At 41.9% G+C, this 2,857-nt stretch overlaps 1 pseudogene; it reads right to left on the bottom strand.

The window, feature by feature from the left end:
* Positions 1 to 307: 307 nt before the first annotated feature.
* Positions 308 to 426, bottom strand: LOC134931622 (5S ribosomal RNA; annotated as a pseudogene).
* Between the last annotated feature and the right edge of the window lie 2,431 nt (positions 427 to 2,857).

Below are 2,857 nucleotides of genomic sequence, written 5' to 3'. Positions count from 1 at the left end.
TATCTGAGATAAATAGTACAGGAGATAATCTTCTATAAGCTAAATCAGATATGTGATATGTACCGTCAATGATGGCCAATAGAACCCACACAGGGTTGATATCTCATGGACTCACAAGTACACACTCCGAAATTATCCTCCAAAGAGAGTGACCATGTGGAATGGGAAAGTGTCTACAAAAGATTCTTGAACATAATAGATGGAAAACCACGTAAAAAATTCCAATAGGGCGAAATTGTAATAAGAGAGAGAAGGCAGATGTGAATCTGCAGTCAGTGTTAGGCACAGAGTCTGCCAACCACTGGGACCTCTACTAAACTCAGTCTTCCCGGGCGGTCCCCCGTACTGGTACTGACCAAGCCCAACACTGCTTCGCTTCCAAGATCGGATGAAATCGAGTGTTTACAGTGTGGTATGATAGTAGGGGCATCATCACCTGTTCTACTCTGGGATCACTGATGAGAGTTCATGTAAAAGAAAGAGGTAAAGTGATTTAGTGCTAAGGGGAGGCACAGGAATAAACAGATGGAACTGCTTCCCACGTTAGGCAGAGGTATATAGGGTTACCATATACCAATGGATCGCGGGTGAGAGTCCAGAAATTAGGTAAGTGGAGAGAATAAGAGCATGTTAATTAACAGTGGCCTGTGCAAAATACACCAAGAATACCACAAGGGCAGTCCTTTCGCATATGCTATATTCAATTCCAGCATGAGGTGCACATCCAGTTTAAAGTGTGTCGCACAAAAGAGCATACAGTTAAAAAAGAAAGAGATAATGGGAGGGCCACTTGAAAAAAATAACAATGAACTAAGGGAGAATTCCTATGGGCTAAATGCCTAGTTCGATATTACAGCTGAATGAATATTAAGATATAAATAATACCCAATTCCACAAGTAGTCAGGCAATGCAGGAGACTGCATTGGCATGATTAATGGTCAGTCTGAAATAAGAATTTGGATGATAACGGAACTTAGCGGAGGGCAGAGCGCAGTGTGTGCCCGTAATTTGGGCAGCTGATGATGACAGGACTGGCCAAGAGTCAGACACAGCGTGCGCCAGTGACGTGTGGTGGGGTGAGGCAGGTGAGGCAGAGCCTTTCCTGTCATACTAATGTTTGTGCCAGAGTTTTGGCTGTATAAAGTATATGAAAACTACAAAGTATATGTTTGAAATATGTTATTTGCATTATTCTAATAATTTTTATAGCCAAAACTCTGGAGTAAAAAGTCTATGGCAGGTGAGGCAGTGCCTCACCTGCCTAACTTTTACGCTCATCTCTGAATAAAACTAACTAAATTTCCAGGAATTTATACTGCTGCACCTGTGTATAATGCCCAGATGTACGCTTTGGCTCATATATTGCTTGTAAATCTGGCTCTGGTGCTAGACAATGGCTCCCGAGCCATTTAGCTCACCGCACACCCTGGCGTGCACCCATAGTACCTGCATCTAGCAGCAGCTGAATTGTCCGGTGCCTGATGTGGCTGGTACCTGGAATCCAGGCAGGTTGACGATGGCTAGGATGGCGGGGAGCCAGAGGTAGCGTGTGCTCGTGGTCCTGGAGGCGGATGGTATCAGGAGCTGGCGGAACAATGTGCTGGGCTAGTGGGGAGCCGGAGGTGCCATGTGCTCGAGGTCCTGGAGGCAGATGGTAGCCAACGGAAGACGCGTTTCGCCCGTCACTAGGGCTAGATCACTTCCTGTCACGGGGTCACAATATCCCAGAACTTTAAGCAGAGCTGACATCCAAACTGATCCAATCAGTGGGGAAGGCATGTCACAACAAATTTGGTTGCTAAGTAGCAAGTACACACGAATGTTTGATCAGATAATCCACTATGATGACGCTATATTCAGCTGTCAAATACTGATCAGGTGATCCAATTGATTCTCTGTGTTGCAGGATGAGCATTTAAAAGAAATTAAAAACACACACAATAAAAATTTGAAAATGCATGGAAAATAAAGACACATCAAGACCAAACAATATATGAGAGGATAGCTAAGAATGGAGGACGGAAACTAATGCGAGGAAAATAGTTATTAAATACATGAGAAATAGATTAAATATAAGGTACAATTCAAGATCAGGGGGTATACACATAATGCACATATATGTACGCACCCGTGAGATACAGATGACATATATATATAGACATACATACACATATGTGTAAGTATACATATATCTATATATGTAATTTTGGAAGACAAGGGAGATTGTATTTAATATTACTAAAGAGCTGGGCAAGGACTGAAAACCATAAGGGAGTGCAGACTGCTGTAGCCTAATAAGCTAATAATTAGACAGAATGGGTAAAATGGAAAGGAGTGTACATGTGCAAAGTGCACCTATAGATATTTAAAAGGGGGGTATGATTTGCATTGGAGTGTCAATATGCACTTATTGGCCTGACACTGATATAGATGTGTAATGAAGAAAACGTGCTAAAGAGTAGAAGACTTTATAGAGAAAATAGGGTGTAATTGAATAATAATAATAAGTAAAATGTGAAAATGAGGAATAAAGTGAGCGTGTACACACATTAATCCTCAATGATTGCAAAGTGCGACAATTTGAGCAAAAGAGGTGAAGAAAACAGTAGTGAGGAAGGGAAGGGGGGGAAGGAGAGAAGACTCAGGAAGGAGAAGAAGTAGGGATGAAGAAAAGTGAGTAAAAGTGGTGCGGTGGTAATCGGAAAGAGGGGGCGGGAATGTGAGAAAACAGTGAGAAAACAAAACTAAATAACCGGTGTAATATTATTAAACATATTGGACTAACGTGATGGATAAAGTGGGGTGCAGGAGGTCATGTATGTGGGAGTGTAGTATCAAAAGTTAAAAATGTATGTT

This window comes from Pseudophryne corroboree, chromosome 5, assembly GCF_028390025.1.
Source record: "Pseudophryne corroboree isolate aPseCor3 chromosome 5, aPseCor3.hap2, whole genome shotgun sequence".
NCBI classification, from domain to species: Eukaryota; Metazoa; Chordata; class Amphibia; order Anura; family Myobatrachidae; genus Pseudophryne; species Pseudophryne corroboree.
This window is presented reverse-complemented; position numbering and strand designations above follow the sequence as displayed.